The 23,299-nt window shown below is 36.9% G+C and overlaps 1 protein-coding gene and 1 pseudogene across 1 annotated transcript in view; both read right to left on the bottom strand.

Annotated features, from left to right (window-relative positions):
- Nucleotides 1-23,299, bottom strand: part of AGBL1 (AGBL carboxypeptidase 1) — a 995,991-nt gene that overhangs the window by 118,659 nt on the left and 854,033 nt on the right. The gene's annotated exons all lie outside the window — the stretch shown is intronic.
- LOC138168588 (large ribosomal subunit protein mL48 pseudogene) lies at nucleotides 20,731-21,612 on the bottom strand (annotated as a pseudogene).

Below are 23,299 nucleotides of genomic sequence, written 5' to 3'. Positions count from 1 at the left end.
ATTCCTAGGAATATTATAGCCAGGTTCCCAAATTCTCAGATTAAGGAGAGAATATTACAAGCAGCCAGGAAGAAACAATTTGAATATTGTGGAAACACAATCAGGATAACCCAGGATATGGAAGCTTCTACATTGAGGGATCGAAGGGCTTGTGATGTAATATTCCGAAGGTCAAAGGAGCTGGGATTAAAACCAAGAATAACCTACCCAGCAAAACTGAGTATCATGTTTCAGGGGAAAATATGGTCATTTAGTGGAACAGAGAATGTTCAAGCATTCTTGCTGAAAATAAAAAGAGTTGAATAGAAAATTTGACATTCAGATACAAGAAGCAAGAGTAGCATAAGAAGGTAATCAGGGAAAAGAAATCATAAGGAACTTATCAAAGTTGAACTATTAACACTCCTACATGGAAAAACAATAATTGTAATTTATGAAACTTTTCTCAGTATTTGAAGGGAATAGAAATATATATACATGTTCATATATGAGGTTATATGGGCATATGAATACATATATGAATGTGTATATATATATATACATATTTACAGGTATACACAGAGGTCACAGAACCAATTTAACAGGAAGGGATGATACTTAAAAGGTGAAATTTAGAGGTGTGAGAGGAATATAATGAGAGGAGATGGGGAGAGACACAATGGGGTAAACTATCTCATATAGAAGAGGCAAGGGGAAATGGTTACAATGGAAGGGAAGAATAGGAAGGCAAAAGGGAAAGGGTCAATCTTATTCCCATTGAATTTGGCTTGAGGATGGAATGAAATATACACTAAATAGGGTATCTCACCCTCCAGGAGAGTAGGGGGGAAAAGAGATCAGAGAGGGGATGATGGAAGGTAGGGCAGGCTGGGGGGGGGAGGGAAGTTGGAAGCACCCACTTTTGAAAAGGGATGGGATCAAAGCAGAGAATAGAACAAGTGGGAGGTGGAATAGGAGAGAAGGAAATATAATCAGTCTTTTACAATATATCTACTATGTTATTGTTTTGCAATAGCCACACATGTACAACCTATACTGAACTGCTTAATTTTCTAATTTTCAGGGAGTCTATTACTTGGGTGAGGTTTTACATTTCTTATATTAAACTCTTTATTCATCTTCCAAGTCCTTCCTCTCACACTATAATTTTTTTTCAAAATCTTCTTTCTAGTGCTTTCATTTATAATGCAGTTTTTACATTCATTTTCATCTCTTGCTTTATTTCTTCCATGAATTCTATGTAACATCATGGCCAAGCTGTGGCCTTTGCTTGTGGATGTTGTGACATTACTGTTTTGCTGGCTTTGTTTTCTCATTTTTGTTTACTCATTAAATAGCTCATTACCAAAAAAAGATACTACCATACAACTGGCACATTGTTATATACTGTCCTAGTTTCTTATTGTCTGTTCTGCACGACTGAGTTATTTATAATACTAGATAGTTCACCAAGCATGGCATGCTTTATCTCCCCAACTATCCTGGCATAAAATAGTAGAAAGAGCATTGGATCTGGAGTCATGAAACAGGTGCTTGAATTCTGACTCTGATATTTAATAGTTGTTTTGCTTTGAGTAAGTCACTTTATCACTCTTCACCTGAGTTTGGTCATGGAGAGAGTAGGCAAAATAATGCTTGTAAAGTACATTTCAAAGTCTGCTTTGAGAAAAGTACTTGATTTTTCCCACTTAATATTATTTGATTTTATTCAATTACATATAAAGTTTTCAACATCCACTATTATAAGAGGGTTATATATGTACAATCATATTTCCACATTAGTCATTTTGTGAAAGAAGAGTCAGAATAGAAGGAAAAAACCATGAGGAAGAAAAAAAATTTTAAAGTGATAATAGAATGCTTTGATCTGTATTCATACCCCATAGTTCCTTATCTGGAGGTGGACAACATTTTCCATCTGAATCTTGGAATTGTCTTAGAACATTATATTTCTGAGAAGAGTCAAGTCTACCAAAATTGATCATCAAACATTGTTTCTGTTACTGTGTACAATATTCTCCTAGTCCTGGTCACTGCACCCAGCATCAGTTCATGTAAGTCTTTACAGGTTATTTTTCTGAAATCCATCTGCTCATAATTTCTTGTAGAACAATAGTATTCCATTATATTAATATGTCAAAATTTGTTCAATCATTCCTCAATTGGTGGGCATCCTCTCAGTTTCCAATTCTTGGCCACCGCAAAAAGAGCTACTATAAATATTTGTGTGCATATGTGTGCTTGAGAAAAGTACTTTATAAGCTTTAAAGTATTGTAGAAATGAAACCTAATTGTTCCTCATGAACAACATGTCTTAAACTTCTTTTATTTAAAATAACATTTTTCTTACTGCTAGGCATATTAACTCATCAAATGATTAATCACTCCTGTAGCCTAATCTGAAATATTTTCTTCTACTGAAACACATATACCTTAATTTACATAACCTTCAAACTAAGAATATCCTAGAACACTAGATCTAGAACTGTAAGGGACCTCAGAGACAATATAGTCCAACTCCCTCATCCTACAGATGGAAGAAATTGAAGATGAAGGAGTTTAAGTGACAAGTCCAGAGTCACTCAAGAAGTATCAAAAGTGAGAATTAAATATAGCTTCTCTGATTCCAGAGACAGAACATTTTCCATTGTACCACTGAGACTGAGAATTCACTATAATTTCCTTGAGAAAAGACACCATTGTATTCATTTTTGTTATCCCAGAAATGCTCTGTAGACAGTGAGCACTTAGTAAACATTTGTCAAATTAATGAAGAATAAAATCAAAATATTTATTAAGGGCCTATAGTCAAAGCACTGAGCTAAATGTCATACAGGACACAGAGTTGTGTAAGAAACACTACTTATGATTCACCTGCCTTGCAAATGCATAACCCTAATTTACAAGCCCATAAAATATTTTACTAGCCTACAATTCTTCCCTGTGAGTAAGTTGGATAGTAGGGCATTATAAATCATTCAACCTGCTTCTTGGAAGGTTCTCCAAGAGTTTATATAGGAAAAAGAGAATCCAGATTTCTTCTCTTTTTTACTCTTTCTCCCTTTTACCCAGAGGGAAATCCTATGACATGCATGTCTTTTCTCTATACCTTCAGAGAGCATGAACATGGATACTTCTTATAAAATCAGAAGGAAGGCTGCTATTACCTAGCATTCTTAAAAACTGAACTTTCTCTTATAGAACCATTATGTATGTGACAGTGAGAATGCAGTGATAATCAGTTATTACAATTATAATCCCAAGGCCCTACAAAATCTCAAAATGCTTTCTGAATCATCAGACAGCGATGACATTCAGTATAGTTCTGGCATAAAATTTATTGCAAAAAATTAATTGAATAATAAGTTATAATATGTTTGCCACCTAATTAATTTAGTAGTAAGTGGTAGTTTGATTATTCTTTATTAGCCAGGCTTTTATATTCATCACAACATCCTGATCCTAAACCATGAGTGATAATATACTTTATTGTACTTGCTTGGAAAAGTCTTTGTTATTTGACCAGAATAAATTGTTATTCTCCTTTAAATAACAGAAACACAGACAATCTAAAATTTATTAGATTCATATTTATTGGAACAGAGGCAAGAAAATTTGAAAAGTCTTAAAAGTCAGAATTATAGCCCATTTTAAAAAGTAATGAAGCTTTATTACTTCCAAGTATAGAAAGTAACTTGAACTGGATGAACAAAATGTTTACAAGAAAGAAATCTCCTGGGCCTATCTTAATGAATATATAAGAATAATGTGAAATCAATAATGTACTTAGTTTTATGCACACACATGCTTATAATTAGCCAGAATAGTTTGTTCTTTGGAGTAGACTAAACATTCCCCCTCTAATGAGATTAATATTATTTTATTTATACTTATAAATCTATTATGTTCCAAAAATTCAATGTCATTTGTTTCTATGGGAAAACTGATTCTGTGTACCAATTTTAAAATTAATATATAGAGTCTAAGATTAGTTCTCCAATTCTATTTGAAATATAATGTAGCTGAAAGATTCCTAATGGCAGCCCTGAGCCCCAAGTCTTCAGTGTATGTTCTCCTGAGAATGATTTTGGCCTAATGGACCCTGGGGTAGAATGCAGAGCAAAAAATATTTCATGAGTAACGTGGTTTTAGGACTCAGTATGGTAGGGACAATTAGCTAGTAGGAAGGTCCTTAGTATTTTTGGTTGAGGAGAGAAGCTATGAGATCTGAACAGTTGCTACAGTAATAGCGGGGAAAGGCCCTGGAGGCAGAAGGGCAAAAAAGAAACTACTTTTCACACACACATATATATATATATATATACATATATATATATACATATATATATATGGGTTGTTTATTAGTCAAATGTTAAAAAGCAAGGGATGACATATATTTGTAAAAATATAGGAAGAAGGAACTGTGGAGTTAGAAAAAAAGCAAAACTTATACTTTATACATACTGGAAGAGATTTTCCTAGGATTCTGCTGGCATCAGAGATGTGAGGAAAAACTCAGTCCTAAATCAAGTAAAAGACCAATTGCACAATAATTCTACCAGAATAAAAGTTAGAAAAGTACAAATGTAGCACTGATTGGTCTTAGCAACTGATTAGATATGGAAGCAAGGTAAGAGAGATTTCTCTCTAGGACAGTGAATAGGAAAAAGAAAATGTAAAGGTGGAGGATTTAAAAACAATAATTACTAAATAGGCTTTATTAAAAAAATAAACAAAGTGAGGGGGATGATAGTGGTACTATCACTAGAAATAAAGTTTGCAAGATAGAAGGAGATGCGGTGGAAGGTAATAAGGTAAACCTTGGGCAAATTGAGTTCAGTGACCTAATGTTACATTGAAATGGAAATATCCCACATGGATGTAGTTCTGGAGGGTAGCAAAAAAAAGTACTGCTGGATATATTGGTTTAGGAATCATTTAACAATTTAATCCATGGGAGTAGATAAGATCACAAAGGGAGAGAATGTAGAAAGAAAAGGACAAAAATCCTGGCACAGATTCATGGGTATTGTATTGGAGGATCTGATAAATGAAAAAAATTCTGTGGTCAGAGCAGGTATTAACATTCCATTTTGAAAAGGAGGAAAGTGATTTCAGAGATGTAAAGTGACCTGTACTAGGTAACATGATGTCATTGGGAAAACAAAAAAACTGGATATAGGACCAGACAACCTGAATTAGCTTTGCCACTTAATATCTATGTGACCATAGATAAGTTCTTAGCCACTCTGAGCTTTAACTTTCTAATTTTTAAACTAAAGAGTTTGTACTGCATGATGTTTGAGGCTACTTCCAGCTTTAACTCTAATATGTTGCCTACTTTCTCATTTAAATAAAATACTTATGTAATTTATTTATGAACTCATTCCAATAATCCCTTATAATTTCAGAAAAATTTGTATTACTAGAGTCTTGATTAACTTTCGATTGAGTGATGCTCATGGGAATCTGTGAGGGAGGTTCTGGATTTGGAGGCAGAGGACCTAAGCTTAAATATTTTTCTATTCTACTTAATATCTATGTGACTTTGGGTAAGTCACATAAACTTTCTGGTCTTGGTTTCCTCGCCTTTAAAATTGAGGGGTTTAACTTGATATTGCCTAAGGTTCAATTCAGCACTAAATCTATTATCTCATGAACATAGCAAATCTCCATTCCCATAAAATAAAGTTCCCTTCAGTCAATGATTAACATTGCAAAAGAACCCTCAAAAAACAAAAGCTTCCCCCCCACACACACACACACACACTGAATAGGGCAGCTAGGAGGTATAGAGGATGCACTGGACCTGAAATCATGAATCTTCATGAGTTCAAATCTGACCTCAGACACTTAGTATCTGTGTAACCTTGAACAAGTCACTTAATCCTTTTGCCTCAGTTTCCTCATCCATAAACTGAACTGGAGAAGGAAATACAAACCATTCTACTATCTTTGCCAAGAAAACCCCAAATGCAGTCACAGAATTGGACATGACTGAAAAGACAAATTAGGGGAAAAAAATGTCACTACATTGTTTAGCAAGCATTTCCTTTCATCTGTTTGTAGCACTATTCTTGGTACTTTGAGACAATATTTTCACTAGTATAGTCTGCCATTTTCTTAGGAACTAAAAATACCTCCTGCTCCTTGGATGAAATTGAATGATTTTCTTAGAGTTAAACCCTCAGCAATACTTAACTATAAATGGAGCCAAACTGGGAGATGTCTTTATGAACAATCCCTACACATTGACAGGGAGAGGGAAGGATTTTGAAGGTCACCTTTTAATCGAGAAAATATCATTTAATTTGACTAGAAAATTACGCAGAAATTTCTAAGTAACTTTATATATATATATATATATGTATATTCATCTGTAAATTGATGGGTTAGACTACAGTTCCCTTTTAGACTAAGTTCCCTTCTAGGTTAAGTTCCCTTATAACTCTAAATATATAACATCTAACTTCCTAATATTACAGATACAGAGATTCAGTATCTCTTGAAGAGGTAAACAAGAAGAACAGAGATATTATATTGCTTCCAGATATGCATAATAAAGGGAAATAGGATTGGAGGGTAGAAAGCAATGTCTTGAGTTTCTCTACTTAGCTTTTATTCTTGCCCTAATTCTATGTAACTGCTTATAAAAGAGAGTCATGGGAGTGGAAATCACCATGGGGCCCCAGTTTCCACAAAATCCATTTGTTTGTTTGTTTTTTAATTTGCTTTAGTAGAATCCTTCATATAAATTTTAGGGACAAATGATAGAAATCTAGTATGTAGAACAATTTGCAAAACAAAATCCCTACCCCTCAGTCAATAATTGTCCTACATCATGAAATTTGGATCAGACTGGTCATGGGTGATTTGAAAAATAGATTGTCATAGAGTGTAGCATTCTGCTAGTTTTTCTTAGCTGTCTGGCCAGGTGCAGTGGTTCACAGCTCTTGGATAGTTGCAAAGAGAACTATAGCTTTCCTTATCAGAGAGAAGCTTCTAGGTATCATGTACTAGGAGATGGTAATAGAGAAAGCAGAATATGACAGGGAATAAAGTCAAGAGATAAAGCTCAGCAGAAGATAACAGAAAGCAGCTTAATGATGATGAGACCAGCAGAGACTAGAATCTAATAGAGTAGATATTTCCATCAGAAATGTGACGTGATACCAAGTAGAGAACGGCACAGTGAAATCACCAGATGACACAGGAAGAAGAAGTAAAAATTGTCATGGATTCACAACTGCTACAGCTACACATGGTCCTTGTATGTGCCTCTCAACCACATAATTTCCTGGTATGAACAATTTCACACATGTGTACTGGTAAGGGAATTTGAATATCTTCCCTGCCCTTGAATAGGCCTAGGGAATTTGAAGATCTCTCCTGCCAATTAATAGGACTCAAGTAGAACCCAACAGGAGGGACTTTATTGAGGGTAGGCATGTTTTTCAGGAAGGCTCACACCTTTTGTTACTTTGTAATTAGATAGTGGGTCACTAAGAAGGGTATATATACACTCTGAGGTGAGGTTTTTTGGGAGCTCACTTATGAGAAGAGTTATGTGATTTGGCCAGATGAGACTCTAGGTAATCTTTGAGCCCCCAAGCTTTGAAAACCCAGATGTTGGGACTTCTCTCTCTGGTAACTATGTATGTATGTAATGGTTAGACAACTAGAAGCCCTGTCTGTTAGTCTGTTGAATTGTGTTATTTTATCTGTCTATAATTTTTGTCTGCTTATAATTTCTGCTTATATTTTTTAAAGTTCAGAGTGGTGACGTTCCCCTGAATTAAGTAAATGATATACATGTTTGATTAAAGTAAGATTGTTAACCCTTTTTGAGTTGCTTTCCTTTAGAAGAACAGCTCAAAGAACCTGTGCTAGCAGCCATCCTTGGTATGCTAGGATGCTTGATGTTACATGTTCCCTAGCCACAGAGGCTCCTGGATATATCCTCTACCCAATAGGTAACTTGTGAGAAAATACATGGGAAGAATGTCTTATCACTTTGTGAGCTATGCCTGTTTTTCAGTTGTTTCCATTCAGGTCTGATTCTTCATGACCCCATTTGAGGTTTTCTTTGCAAAGATATCAGAGGGAATTGTCATTTCCTTCTCTAATTCATTTTACAGATGAGGAAACTGAGGCAACCAGGGTTAAAGGATTTGTACAGGCTCACACAGATAAATGTCTGAAGACAGATTTAATTTTTTTTCACTTTTCAAATGCTTTATTACCTTCTTATTTACATCATACATTTCTGCCAGATTTTGAGTTACAAATTTTCTCCATGTTTTTCCCCTACCCACCACCCCAAAATAGCAGTCCCACAGGATATCCCCTCCTCCAATCTGTTCTCTTCCATATTCTCTCCCATATCCCTTTCGACTTTTCCAGTAGGGATTGGTGGATCTCTATGTCCCAGTGCCTGTATATATTATGTCCCAATTACATGTAAAATAGTATATATATATATATATATATATATATATATATATATAATATACACACATATACATATATATATATATTTTTTAACATTTGATTTTAAAACTTTGAATTCCAGATTCATTCCCTTCTTCCATGTCATCCATCCTTACTGGGAAGATAAGCAGTTCGGTATAGGTTGTACATATGTAGCTAATGCAAAACATTAACACAGAAGATACATTGTAAAACATTGTCTATATTTCCCTCCCTCATATCCCACCTCCCACTTGTTCTATTATTTACCTTGATCCCATCCCTTTTCAAAAGTGAATGCTTCCAACTTCCCTCCCCCCCAGCCTTCCCTCTCTTCCATCATCTCCCTTCTCATCCCCTTCCCCCCTACTCTCCTGTATGGTGAGATGCCCCATTTAGTGGGTATTTCATTCCCTCCCCAAGCCAAATTCAATGAGAATAAGGCTGACCCATTCCCTTTTGCCTTCCTATTCTTCCCCTCCATTGTAAACATTTCCCCTTGCCTCTTCTATATGAGATAGTTTACTCCATTCTGTCTCTCCCCATCTCCTCTCATTATATTCCTCTCTCACCTCTTAATTTCACCTTTTAAGTATCATCCCTTCCTATTAAATTGCTCCTGTTCCCTCTATCTATGTATACCTGTAAGCATATATACACACATTCACATATGTATTCATATGCACATATACCCTCATATATAGACATATATATATATATTTCTATTCCCTTCAAATATTTTCATACTGAGAAAAGTTTCATCAGTTACAATTATTGTTTTTACTTGTAGGAATGTTAATAGTTCAACTTTGATTAGTTCCTTACGATTTCTTTTCCCTGTTTACCTACTCATGCTTCTCTTGCTTCTTGTATCTGAATGTCAAATTTTCTATTCAACTCTGGTTTTTTCATCAAGAATACCTGAAAGTCTAGGGGTGGCCAGGTAGCACAGTGAGTAAGAGCACCAGCCCCAGAGTCAGGATGACCTGGGATCGAATCCAGGCTCAGACACTTAGCACCCACCCAGAAACACCTGGCTGTGTAACCTTGAGCAAGTTACTTAACCCCAATTGCTTAGGGGCGGCCAGCTGGCTCAGTGAGTAAGAGCACTGGCCCCAGAGTCAGAATGACCTGGGATAGAATCCATGCTCAGATACTTACCACCACACCCAGAAATAACTGGCCGTGTAACCTTGAGCAAGTTACTTAACCCCAACTGCTTTAAAAAAAAAATAAAGAAGAATACCTGAAAGTCCTCTATTCCACTGAATGACCCTATTTTCCCCTGAAACATGATACTCAGTTTTGCTGGGTAGGTTATTCTTGGTTTTAATCCCAGCTCCTTTGACCTCCAGAATATCATATTCCAAGGCTTTCGATTCCTCAGTGTAGAAGCTCCCAGATCCTGGGTTATCCTGATTGTGTTTCCACAATACTCAAAATGTTTCTTCCTGGCTGCTTGTAATATTATCTCCTTGATCTGGGAATTTCTGAACCTGACTATAGTATTCCTAGGAGTATTCTTTTGGGGATCTTTTTCGGGAGGTGATTGGTGTATTCTTTCAACCTCTATTTTTATCCTCTGTTTCTAAAACATCAGGACAGTTTTCCTTGAGGATTTCTTGGAGGATAATTTCTAGGTTCTTTCTTTGATAATGGCTTTCAGGTAGTCCAATAATTTTTAAATTATCTCCCTTGGATCTATATTCCAGGTCACTGGTTTTTCCAATGAGATATTTCACATTGCCTTCTATTCTTTCATTTGTTTGGATCTGTTTAACAACATTTTGATTTCTCATAAAGTCATTAGCTTCCATTTGCTCCAATCTAATTCTGAAGGAATGATTCTCCTCAGTGAGCTTTTGAGATTCTTTTTCCATCTGTCAAATTCAGCTTTTTAAGGCATTCTTCTCCTTACTGCCTTTTTGAGCCTTTTTGCCATTTGTGTTATTCTATTTTTTAAGGTGTTATTTTCCTCAGTCAGGCTGTTGACTCTCATTTCATAATTTTCTTGCATCATTCTCATTTATCTTCCCAATTTTTCCTCCACTTCTCTTATCTGCTTCTTAAGGTCCTCTATGGCCTGTAACCAGCTCATATTTTCCTTTGAAGCTTTTGGTGCAGGATTTCTGACTTCACTGTTTTCCTCCTGTTCCATGCTTTGCTCCTTTTTGTCCCCAAAATAGGAGTCTAATGTAGAATTCTTCTGTTTGCTTTGTTTCTTTGTCTGGTAATGTTGCCACTCAATTACTTGATTTTGGGGCTTTTTCCCACAGTAGTACTCTGCTACCTAGACAGGGGAGCTTTGTACCAAATGCTGGGGTTTTCTCAGTTGCTGGAGGTATGAATTGTGTGCCCTTTCTGAAGCCTCCACACACTCTGGCAAGCTGGACACACACCCCAGGACCTCCATCCTAGACTGTAATCCAGATCCAAGCATGTTAAAGCAAGACCAATTACCCTTCATACTGGTCTCTTGGTCCCCCTACACTCTGCAGGCCAGGAGCTGAAGCTGCCACATGGGGGCACCTGGCTCCTCATCTGCTTCTCGCCCCAGGGGCAAAAGCAGAAGCTCTCCCAGCTACTGGGTGCCAAAATCAACATTGCACTGACCTCTCACTTTGTCCTTAAAATCTATGTGTTGATAATTGTGGATCGCCACAGCCGCTGGTGATCTGGAGTCCCTTGGGCCTGTGGCTGGTCAGGCCTGCCCTGGGGCTAAAACCTCCAGCTCACATGGGCCTGGGCTTGGCTCTTAGAGCACTGCACTGGCCGATTCCTGCTGGCCTGCTGTAGCAGCAAGCACCCCAGCGTCCCCAGGGTGGCTGTGAACACAGGTTCTTAGAACTGCTTTGTTAAAGGAAAACAACTCAAAATTGGTTAACAAGCTTACTTTATCAGTCAAATATGTATCGTTTACCTAGTTCAGGGGAAAAAGGTCAGCACCCCAAACTTCAGAGTATACAGACAGAATTATCAAGATAGAGTAACAGATCGAGTGGACAGGTTTCCAAACTGTCCAACCATTACATCCATACCCAATCAACATCTGGGTTTTTCAAAGCCGGGGGGCTCTCAACAATGGCTTCCAAGAGCCTCATCTGATCAAATCACAGAACACTTCTCAAAGTTAGCCCCAAAGCAAAGCCTCACATCACGGATTATATAGCCTTCTCCTGGGTCAGAGAATGTAACCACACTCTTGACCCACTGCCCAATCACACAGCATCTAGGTGTGGGCATTCCTGAGAACCAAGCCTCCTGCCACAGGCTCCATGTGACCACATTCAGCCTATTAGGAGGCAGAGTATATTTTCAAATCAAGGAAGATTCTCAGAGTCTCTTGAGCTTATAAAAGGGCCTAAGGGCAGGGAAGATCTTTAAATTTGTATTTCCATTACACCTGCTGGCCTGTCCTCAGTGGGAGGTTAGCTTCTCTGTGTCATTTTGTAGGTTCTGCAGCTCCAAAGGTTGTTCAGAGTCCCCTTTTACAGAATTGGGGAAGGTGGAAGCCAGAGCAGCATGGAGGACCTGCTTCTACTCTGCCATCTTGACTCCACCCCCTCCTGAAGCCAGATTTTAACTCAGGAAAATGAATCTTACTGACTCCAGACACAGCACTCTATCTACTGCATCACCTAGTTGCCTCATGTGCCATCCAGGTTCAGTAAAATGTCATGTTTTTATCTAATGTGTTTTCTAACTCACTGGTAACATGTTATCAGGGGCTTATGGACTATTGTTCTGAATGGGAAGCATAAAGAATAGAGTACTTCAAACCTAGTATAATTTCTTTATTTCTAGACCCTACTAACACCCCAGCAAAAGGTTCAATGTAAGAAGTCCCATGGGTTGCACTGAGAAAACTAAGCCTCTGAGAGACAGGTGAAAACTCAACTCAAATTCATCCAAGTAATAAGTGAAAGAGTTGGAATCCAAATTTTCTGACAGAATTCTTTCCCTGACACCAACATGGCTTTTCTATGCTAGATTTCCTTTCATAAGAAGCCAAAAAATGTAGGTACAACAAATTTAGGTTTCTTGTTGCCTAAGAAATTGGTATAAAGCAAAATAAATAGGCCAGTTACTTATGGTGAGAATAGCTTTCATGAAAAAAGACTGTTTCACTGAATTTGACTATCATGGTTTTAAAGAAAGTATATCTGGGTGAAAGGGGCACAAAATTTGGAATGTAAAATCCCTTAGTAGAGGAGATTCAATTAATCAAAGGAAAACTAGAGGAGGCTGCAAACCTTATTAGATCATTTGGTTCTACCCACACAAAAATGTTCCCCACAGTAGATTTTAAAATGTCTTATCCTGTTATATTTTAACTATCCCTAGCAATGAGACATCCACAGGTGCTTATGAAAAAAAATTTAAAGAAATATTGCAAAGAAAAAGAAGGTTGACAATCCTTCAAGATAAGCTAAAAAGTAGAAGATACATTATTTTTTTGTTGGTGGCTTGGTGGGTGGGAGTCACGATCAAGGTTTTGCCCCTACCTGGATATGAAAGAGTTCATTTTTGATTGGTTAATCTCAATTGGAATAAGTAGAGTGATATTTTTGTTTGGTGACTAAATGAATGACAAGGTAAGTTCCATTTGCTTCAACTCAACACCTTTGAGTCAAACACTCAAAAAGATGCTATTATAAGTTTAATGTGCATTTGTATATGTATATGTGTTTATATTTATGTATGATACTATAGCAAACAAAATCTACTTAATACAGAGGAAAGTAAGCGTGGTATATGTGTGTATGTATGTATGTATGTGTGTGTGTGTGTGTGTGTGTGTATTTTGAAAACCTTCAACACTTTTGAACTCATTTGGGAGATGTTGAGCACTGCTGCCAAGTCTCTCACTTTAAGATGGAATGAGCCCAGCACTGAATTAATGTGCTGTTTTTAATGGGCTTGCTTTTTCACTCCTGGAATCTGGCTTTCTAATCCAGATTTTGTTCTTTGTAGGTAATAATTTATTCATTTATTTATTTATTTATTTTTAAATCTAATGATCTAGCAGAGCCTTAGCCAACTATGTAACATACAAAACGCATACCAAGGAAGCCAGATTTAGGAACATATGGTCTCCAGAAAGCTATTCCAGTTTTTCTTGGGTGGCCCAAAATTCAATGGTACATTGAGACCCAGGGAACAGCTACTCCAGATTGTTAGGTCTATCTAGTGCATATATAGGCAGAATATTTGAGGGCAAAAAGGGTTCCTTACTCTCAGATATGTGGTGGAGGATTATTGTCAGGAAAGCACTTTGCACATCTTAAAGTATATATGTGTGTGAGTGTATGTGTGTACATGTATATGTATATGTATACATAGTACAGGGACTCAAACTGAGATTTCATTGGTATAACTATAGGGAATTCTTAGATGAGAAACAACTTTAACAATGGAGGTCAGCAACTTCTCTACAACTTAGGCTGGGTTAATTAACCTAGTGGGATGAGCCCTATGGATTCCTCCTTAGAATAGCATTTTTAAATGCATAAAAGAAAAATCTCAGGATTACAAGGGATATTGATTATAGTAATTATAAATTTAAAAAACAACAACACAAGCTCATTGACCCCAAATTAAGAAGTTAAGACAGTATCTTCATGAGTTGCCTAGAGCATTATTATGAGGTGAAATGACTCACACCAGCAGGTGTGTCAGGTCTTCATGCTTTTCTATAGTCTCTCTGTCTCTCTCTCTGTCTCTGTCTCTCTCTCTCTCTCTGTGTCTCTCTCTTTCTCTCTCTGTCTCTGTCTCTCTCTGTCTCTGTCTGTCTGTCTCTGCCTTTCCATCTCATCTTCCCAAGTTCAAATCTGTTTAGCCTTGGGAAAGTCACTTAACCACAGTTGCCCAAGTTTCCTCATCTATAAAATGAGCTGGAGAAGTAAATGGCAAATCACTCCAGCATCTTTGCCAAGAATATCCCAAATGGGGTCATGTAGAATTGGACATGACTGAAATGACTAAACAACAACATACATGCATAGAAATTATAATATATATTTTGTTTTGTGTACACACACATAAAGCGAGAGATTTCTCCCTATACATACATGTACATATATTGGTTCATATATATAATAAAACTTTATTTTATACATACACGTATATTTGCATGCATATGTATGTTTATATGTAAAACAAAGTTATTACATTATTCATACATGTGTATTGATATGTATGTATATATGAGCAGGGAGGAAAGTCCCACATATGTACATATATGCATCACATATACATTGATAGATGTGAACATGTATATACACATATGTGGGACTATCTAAAAAGCTATCATTTCTATCTAAATTGTATATGTGTATATGTTATACATGTATTTGTGTATATACGTACGTGTATGTTCATAGTTCCCATACTATGTGTACATGGTTCCCATTTCACAGGTGACCAAACTAATGAGTAGTAAGTAATGAGGTTCCTCAGCTAGTACAGGGAAAAACCAGTACTTGAACCCAGGCCTTTGGGTTCTAAATACATTTCACCTTCCACTGTGCATAGCATAGCTGTCTCTTAAGACCATACCTGCCTCATAAAACTAAGAGCCAGCAATTGGAATTTTCAACTTAGCTGATGGGATAGAAGGTTACAGTTGCTAACAAGCTCCCGTCTTAGATGCTCTGCTTCAGTTCCAATGGGGTATTTCTAAAGATAGACTATTATGGAAGGTCCACATACATTTAAAAGCCAAAATAGATCTCCTGATTCAAAGCAGAAACAAGCAATTAAAATCTTGGCCAATTGCTCTGGATGATCTCCAAACAGGTTGTTTGTATTCAGGTATTCTGCAGAGAAGACCCTCTGCCTCCTTATGGGAAATCCCTGGAGTCACACTTACCCTAGGATTCTCTTAATCAAGAATTTCTGAGGACACTTCATCAACTGATGTTTGGAATTTTGTTTTCTCATGGTGTTCACTGTGTTCCAACTCTTGGCTTTTTCCTCCATTTGATTCTCCTCAAATTAACAAAGGAAGTAAGTACACCCATCCCCCAATTTTATTTTTTTTATAAAATATACAACTATTTTCCTGGATGTCTCTACTCAAGACTTCAACAAACTTGCTAAAGGAAGAGGGACTCACAAGAATTTACAAATACTGAAGAAATAGGTGGATGTGGAAGGAACATATGGTCTCTAAAACTGTAAAATCTACTAATCATTGTCCAGCATTACATTCTGCTAAGAGGATTGTGAACACATAAACATGCTTCCTCTGGGGGGTCACAATGCAAGCTCATTGCTAGAAAAAATGAGACACCAAAGCTTAGCTAACTAATATAAATGTTGCAAAGTTAAGTCTATAAACAAAAGACTGATTAATAATCCTTTCAATAATTTTGTGTTTCCTGTCTGAACCTTTATTCCCAGTTCTCCATGTCCCAGTTCACTCTAGCACTCTCACTTTCCATAACAATGATCACATAGAGAAAAATTATATAGGCCAATGGGAGATCTGGTTTCTTAATTTTGGACACTTGCTTCAGTTTTCTTGTCATTTTCTATCTTTGAAACAGGAAAACATATTTTTATGCATAGCAGTTTGTACAATGAATATAATTAGTAGAAAAGAACTCTTAGTTAAAGGAGCTCTATATTGTCCTTCTGCTAAGGACATGTAAAATCCATCCAACATGTAAAATCCTCTAGAATTTAGCTACCTTTGAACCTCCCAGGTTTGTTTCACGTTAAACTCCACATATTTTCTGCTCCTCTTAAACTTGCATACTAGCTATTTCCCTCGCATGGAATTCTATCTCCAGTCTCCATGGCTTTGTGCAGCTAGTCCTCTATGTTTGGAATGCACTCTCTCCTTACCTGTATCTTGTAATCTCTGTCTCCCTTAAAAGGGAGTGTGCTCTGTTCTTCTTGAAATTACTTTGTACTACTATATATATATATATATATATACATATATATATATATTTATGTTTACTTAATTATTTATAAATTTGTATATCCATAGCAGAATTGAAGCTTCTTGAGGACAGAGATTATTTCATTTGTGTCTTTTATTTTCCTAATGCTTAACACAATGTCTTCCATACAGTAAGTGCATTATAAGTGTTTGTTGAATTAGGGGAGTAAAGTGTTATAGCATAAAAGAAGTCACCTAATCTAATACTTTCATTTTACAGATAAGAAACTATGCCTAAGGTCACAGAGTGAGTTAATGCAAGAGCTAGGACTAGAATCTGTGATTCTAAACCCTGCTCTCAGCTTTTCAAACCTAGGACATCAGTGTCATACATATAATCCTTTGTATTACTATCATATTTGAAAAGGCCAAACCATAAGCTTAGAGATAAGCCAAATAAGGCAAAAATGCTGAGCTAGGCGAAAATTTTATCAATTCATCTGTAAGGGAATTCCTGAATGGAATGATTCAGTGGTGGGGCAAGAATGGAAACACAGTGAAGGAATCTTAAATGTGAACAAGTACACAAAGTTTGTATACATTAATTTGTAAATATTATTCTTAGGCTCTTCAAGCTTTAATTTTTTGAATCTGTGATACAGGTAGGCATGACCATCCACTTTTAATTAGAAGTATTAATTTTGCTCAAACACATATGGACCTGGAAAAGCTATACCACCTTTCCTTTGTACTCTCTTTCCTCCTCTTTTGGTCTGTGTTCATTTTTTTCTCCTCTCTCCTACAAAGTTCAAACTGGCTTATGGGTGAGAGTGGCATAGTCAGAGCTGTGGTAGGAAAAATACATCTTGTTTTACTGAATTGTAAGATAAAGCTGGAGGAAACTTAGAGATGAGGGAGCACAGTCTCCTCACTGTACAGATAATATACCTGAGGCCTAGAGAGGTCATGTAGGCAGTGAGTAGCTTTGATAAAGTTGGAGCTCATGTCTTTCTTTAGCTATGTTTCCCCCTCTTCATCTTAAAGAATAAAAATGACACCTACCTAGAAGAAAAATAATAAGGTTATAGTTTAAGAGACAGAAGGAACTTTCTAGGTCATGTAATTCGATTTCTTCATTTTACAGATGAGGAAACTCAGGACCAGAGAGCAACTGGTTCCAAGATTATTCCATATCCTTTGACTTATGCCAAGTCAAATGCAAAGGTATTCTTCTCTCATTAGAGTATTAGCCAACTTAAAATTCCTTCAAGATATTATCCCTTTTCCAGGGAGTTTATAGTTCTACTTCCAACCTTTACTTACATAAAACAATTAGCTCATGAGAAATTCAGATTTACTTGAAAACTGTTCAAATCCCTCTTCTGGGGAAGTATTTTTCTGATGTCTGACTACTAAAGTGGCTTACGAATTGACTATAACCTAAAAGGGCCTAACACAAGGTAATTGAAACTTTGGTTCCAGGAACAGAGGATAAACCAACCATATTCTCCTTCCTTTTGAAAGAGAGGAAAAGACTCAGATAAAATATTGAATTTTTTTGTCAGACTTGGTCACTGTGTAGGTTTTTTTTTAATCTGTTTTATTTTGCTTCGCTATTTTTCTTCGTTAAAAGGAGGGTTCAGTTGTGTGTTTAGAAGGTGGTTTATATTTGAAAATAAATTTTAAAAAGCGTCAGTAAAACTCATTTAAAAAGAGAACTAATTGGAAATTAAAACAATGTGAATGGACTTGAGGGAATTGGAAGTAGTTTGTAAACACATTAGGTATTATAAAACTCATGTAAGAATGTATTTTCAAATATTTCTTTGTATTTAGAGGAGGGCTATACTTTCATTTACTAGAATCTCATTCTTTCAAATTAAGAATTATGTGGGTTATACACTTTAGAGAGAATTGAAGAGATGAAAATGCATTTCCCACTGAGTCCAAAGGAATAGATTAGGGGCCCGGATCTTCTGTAATAGCAAAAAAAAAAATTCAGAAAAAATAATCTTTGCTTTCATGAGTTGATATTTTCCATCCTCTTCGTAATGAATACATGTCCATACCATATAAATATGAAAATTCCAAATAATTTTAATTAGTTCCCTTGTCGGCAGTCTCTGCAGTGAGGGTCAAATACTGACAGTCCCTAGAAGCTAAACTACCCTCTCATGACAAGCATGGGTAATGGAGGCAAAGAAGGGTGTCTCTTCAGGTGAAGTTTGAGGAATGCAGGGAGAAAGAGTAGAGAAGATTCTTTCACTACAAATGTTCAGTGAAATCACTAGCCTGTGAGTTAATAGGAAACTTCAGTCTCTAAGGTCTATTTGTCTGCTACTTCTTACTGACAAGAAATTCATTTTGAAGGAAAAAAGACAAAAGTTTTTTTCACCTTTTTCGTAAAATAATGGATTGTTGTAATTTGTCACAGGACCCTGGGTGAGACAGCTCTGTTCTGTTCAGAGAATTTCCCTTGAGACCAGAAAAGACCACTTGAGTCATTCACAAGCATTTTATCTGTTATGCCCTTGATACTTTGCAGTGAGTAACTTAAGCTACCTCCCTTAGGATCTGATTTACTCCCAAGACTGCTCTGTCTGAACAAATTTTCCTTTACTATCTAAACTGAACTTTTTTCAGTTTTTAGCTTGGGGCTGCTGGCCTTTCTTCCCTCATAGAATTTCTGAGTCGGAAAAGACATCAGTGGTCATCTAGTCTTCACTGGGGATGCAAATAATCCTTTGCTGCATGGATATTATACTCTGGAACATATTTACTAATATCAATTGGGACCCTTGTTTTTTTTTCCCCCTCATGTTCTCCTTGTCTTGACAGTCTTGTGTAATGGAAGAAATACTGGACTTGGATTCAGAAGATCCAGGATCTGATTCTGAATTTGTCATTTTCTAACTACATGACCCTGCCTTAATCATTTAGCCTCTCTAAATGTCAACGGGATATTTAACTAAATGTGTTTCCAATAAATATTACTGAAAGAGTGTTGTATGTTTATCCTTTTCTCTGTTTTTGTACTCTGTCCTTCCTCAAAAGTCTGTTTTTCTTCTGACAATTACCTCTTTTAATCTGCCCTCTCTTCTATCACTCACCATTTCTCTAATCTACTTCCTATCTTAAATCCTTTGGAGTAAGATAAATTTTCTATAACCAACTGTGTATGTAGGTATGTGTGTATGTGTATTTGCATTATTCCCTCTTGGAAACAATTCTTTTTTTTTTCTAAGCAATTGGGGTTAAGTAACTTGATCAAGGTTACACGGCCAGGTGTTTCTGGGTGGATACTAAGTGTCTGAGCCAAGATTCAATCCCCCAGGTCATCCTGACACTGGGGCCAGTGCTCTTACTCGCTGTGCTACCTGGCCACCCCGGAAACAATTCTGATGAGTGTGAGGTTCAAACACTGACTACCACCACCGTGCCCATTATCCCCATCAACTGTAAAAGCTCTTCCTTACATGCCTCTTTTATGTGAGATAATTTCTTCTATTCTTCTTCTCTCTTCCTTCTTCTCCAACTTCATCCTTCTTTCTCACTCTTAATTTTTTTTCAGATCATCCCAAAAGAGTCAACTCATACCCATGGCCTCAGTCTATGTATATACCTTCTAAGTGTCTAAAATAAAGTTATTGGGAGTTGTAAGTATTATCTACCCATACAGTAATGCAAACAGCTTAATCATATTAAGTCCCCTATGATCTCTCTTCCATGATAACCTTTTTAATACTTCTCTTGAGTCTTGTGTTTGAATGTCAAGTTGTCCATTCAACTATGGTCTTTCCAACAAGAATGCTTGAAAATCCTCTATTTCCAAAATATCCATTTCCCACCTGAAAGATTAATATTCACTTTTGCTGGGTAGACTACTCTTAGTTTTAATGCCACTTTTTTTTTCTTTTTAACCTCCTAAAATATCATATTCCAACCCCTCCATTCCTTTGAAAAAGTAGCTACTAGAGGTTGTCTTTTCCTAACTGAGGCTCCATAATATTTGAATTGTTTCATCGTGGCTACTTGCAATATTTTCTCCTTCGTCTGAAAGCTCAGGAATTTGACTATAATATTCCTGGGAGTTTTCATTTTGGGATCTCTTTCAGGGTGGATTCTTTCAATTGCTATTTTACTCTCTGGTTCTTGGATATCAGGAAAATTTTCTTTGATAATTTATTGAAATATGATATCTAGGCTCTTTTCTTGATCATGGCTTTCAGCCATACCACTACTTAAATTGTCTTTCCTTGACCAATTTACAGGTCAGTTGTTTTTCTGATAAGATATTTCACTTTTTTTCCCTATTTTTCATTCTTTTGACTTTGTTTTATTGTTCCTCGCTGTCTCATGGAGTTGTTAGCTTTTGTTTGCCCATTTCTAATTTTTTTTGACCCAAAATAAAAAGTTTTATTTACAAAGAGTATTCACAATCAGTGAAGGAAACTGGTGGCTCTCTGGCTGAGGGGGCAGAAGCTGAAGGTCTCTAAGAGTCCCTATCTACTATTTCAATCTTGTAACTCAGCAGAGATCCCTCCATTTATTCAGCAGGTTCTTCAAACATGTTCGCTGTCTCTTAGTTCATTTTGGCCAATAATTCTTCCAGTTCTGGCCTAGCTTTGAACCTTCCTTTGTAAGCCTCCTCAGTGTGCTCCCTTACTGACAGGTTGACTCCTTCTGGCAGATTGCTTTGAAGAATTTCCAAGAAAATTACTGCAAATGTAGAACTCAAATTGCTGATCTGGACCACTCGTTCATGGGTGGTAAGGTCTGAATCCAGTAACACCTTGTTGCTTTGTTCCTGTATCTGCAATACTTCCATGGTCTTGGTGGGCATAGCATAGCTTTCCTCCACTTTAATGGAGTAGTCATTGCAAAGCTTGTGAACATACTTGGCGTCGCTCTCCACCAGGGTCATGTCATAAGCTGTCAGGTGAACATTTAACACTCCGTAAGTGTAATCTGTCCCACAGGAAATTGGCTTCATCTCACTCTTCCCTATTTTCTTCTTGGGCTCAGCTGGAATGAGCAGGTGCTTGTACCTGCCAATACCATGGGTGGGCTTGGACTTGTAGGACTGGCTGATACTCAGTAAAATGCTTCCTGCAGAAAAGCTGGGATTCTCTCCTCTCAGTTGGAACCTTACAAGTGAAAGGGCTTGTTTTGAAAAGGCATCTTTCCTCAGGCACAGCACCTTCCCCAAGGCACCGCTCATCCTTCTAGGTTGAAGACCCCCCCCCTCACAGTCTCACCACCCCCCAAGACATTAGCAGCTACAGACCCCATTTCTAATTTTTAAGGAGTAATTTTATTCAGTGAACTTTTGTTCTTTATTTTTTTTTAATTTGACTGATTCTGCTTTTTAAGCAGTTAATTTCTTCAGTGAATGCTTGTACTTTTTTTTTTTTACCATTTCACCAATTCTTTTTAAGGAGTAGTTCTCTTCAGTTTATTTTTACATCACTTTTACCATTTGACTAAATCTCTCTCTCTCTCTTTTTTTGCTTTTTGGAGGGCAGTTGAGGTTAAGTGACTTGCCCAAGGTCAAACAGCTAGTTTTTGTGTTAAATGTTTGAATCCAAATTTGAACTTGGGTCTTCCTGACACCAGGGCCAATGTTTTATTCACTGGGCCACCTAGCTGCCCCCAAAATCTCTTTTCTAAGGCATTATTTTCTTCAGTGTTTTTATGCCTCTTTTATCAAATTGTTAAGTCTCTTCATAATTTTCTTGCATCACTCATTTATTTTCCATTTTTTCGGTCTCCCTCTCTTATTTGACTTTTAAAATCCTTTCAGAGCTTTTCTGGAAATTATTTTTGGATTTCTGTCCAATTCACATTTTTAAAATATCCTTTGAGGCTTTGCTTGTAGCTGTTTTGACATCAATATCTTCTTCAGAATTTGTGTTTTTATCTTCTCTGTCACCATGGTAACTTTTTATGGTCAGGTTCTTATTTATTATTTGCTCATTTTCCTCTCTTTTTCTTCACATTTAACATTATGTTGAAGTTGGGCTTTGTTTCTGAGGTAGAGAGAACACCATCCCAAGCGTAAGGGTTTTTTTTTGTTGTTGTTGATTCTTTGTTGTTTTTTTGTTTTGTTTTGTTTTTTGCTCTTCTGTTTTTTGGAGCTACTTCTGGGAGTCTGCATATTTTCAGTGCTTTCAAGATGGTATGATTGAAGCAGAGATGTTGTAACTGCTCTCCTAGCTTGGGCCCTGGTCTTTACCCAGAGAAGTCCCTTACTCCCCTGGAACAACAAATGCTAACACTCATCTTGGCCTTGGGACCATGACCAGGTCCTATGTTCTTCTATAGTCATAAACACTAGTGTGCCTTCCTGCCTTGGAAGTGAGACTAGTGCCCTGTTGAGTTGTAAGTGACTATAAGCATTGTTCTCTGTCTTGAAACCATGACCAGGCCCATGTTCCTCCACAGCGCCAAGTTCTAGTGCTCCTACTTGCCTTGCAACTGATATCTGAAACTGTGGATAGGCAATGCAAAATGATCCTACACCCAGTGCCAGCAAAATATGCCTTGAAATTTTTTTTTTTCTGAGTCGTTGTCTGACACCTCTCCTCCCCCTTAGCATTTTTGGCATAGAGCTCTTAAAGTTACTATTTCTGCTGTTACAACCACCTCTAAGGCCCACTGCTAGTGTTGCCTCAGTCTGCACTGTGGACCATCCGCCACCCTGGTGTTACAGACCACTACTGCTAATTTCTTAAATTGTCTTGGACTGGAAAAAAAAAAAGCCTTATGTTGAACTTTTGTTGATTCTGTAACGCCACGATTTGATTTAAGGTGTTATTTTAGAGTTGAAAAATTGGGACACTAATTCATTGTTTGTGGAATTGGAAAATGATCCAACCATTTTGGAGAGCAATCTGGAATTATGCCCAAAAGTTATTAAACTGCCTATGAACCAGTAAT

This window comes from Petaurus breviceps, unplaced genomic scaffold (genome assembly GCF_028583685.1).
Source record: "Petaurus breviceps papuanus isolate PSGF00001 unplaced genomic scaffold, PetGlider_PUasm1.0 37, whole genome shotgun sequence".
Classification (NCBI taxonomy): Eukaryota; Metazoa; Chordata; class Mammalia; order Diprotodontia; family Petauridae; genus Petaurus; species Petaurus breviceps.
Note: the sequence above shows the minus strand (reverse complement) of the source record. Positions and strands in the feature narration are given on the sequence as shown.